We start from the raw sequence: 421 nt of genomic DNA on the forward strand, positions 1-421 counted from the left end.
CAGCACCCTAGAGCACCTTCTCCGGTCTCCCATGGCCACGCATTATAGAAAATGATGCAGGTCCGGTTTTTAGAGCATTGCAATGATCGGGCTGCCCTGACGCAGCACAATAGGAATGTGTCGGCTTGCTGCAGCTGTGGATAGCAAGGTAGAAAAAGAAATGGTGATTAGTTTAATCATTGCTTCCTTATAAAAAGACTCTTAGGTGGTATGATGGATGCCAAGGCTTCCTGATAAACTATTCAATGGTGTGCACATCATCGCCCCCAACAGGTGGGGATGTCTATGACATGGGCAGCCAGGAGCTGTAGGAGACGGAGAATGCCTTTGGGGGGGGAAAGTGGCAGAATGGAAACAACACTGCAGAGATCCCATCTGCCTGAGGAGCGTTTCCCCCATAAAAAAGGAAGTGATTGTAACC

General features: G+C 48.9%; 1 protein-coding gene across 1 annotated transcript in view; it reads left to right on the forward strand.

The window, feature by feature from the left end:
* MTMR9 (myotubularin related protein 9) overlaps positions 1-421 on the forward strand; it is a gene marked incomplete in the record, with an annotated part of 16,851 nt that overhangs the window by 847 nt on the left and 15,583 nt on the right.

This window comes from Pyxicephalus adspersus, chromosome 4 (genome assembly GCF_032062135.1).
Source record: "Pyxicephalus adspersus chromosome 4, UCB_Pads_2.0, whole genome shotgun sequence".
NCBI lineage: Eukaryota > Metazoa > Chordata > Amphibia > Anura > Pyxicephalidae > Pyxicephalus > Pyxicephalus adspersus.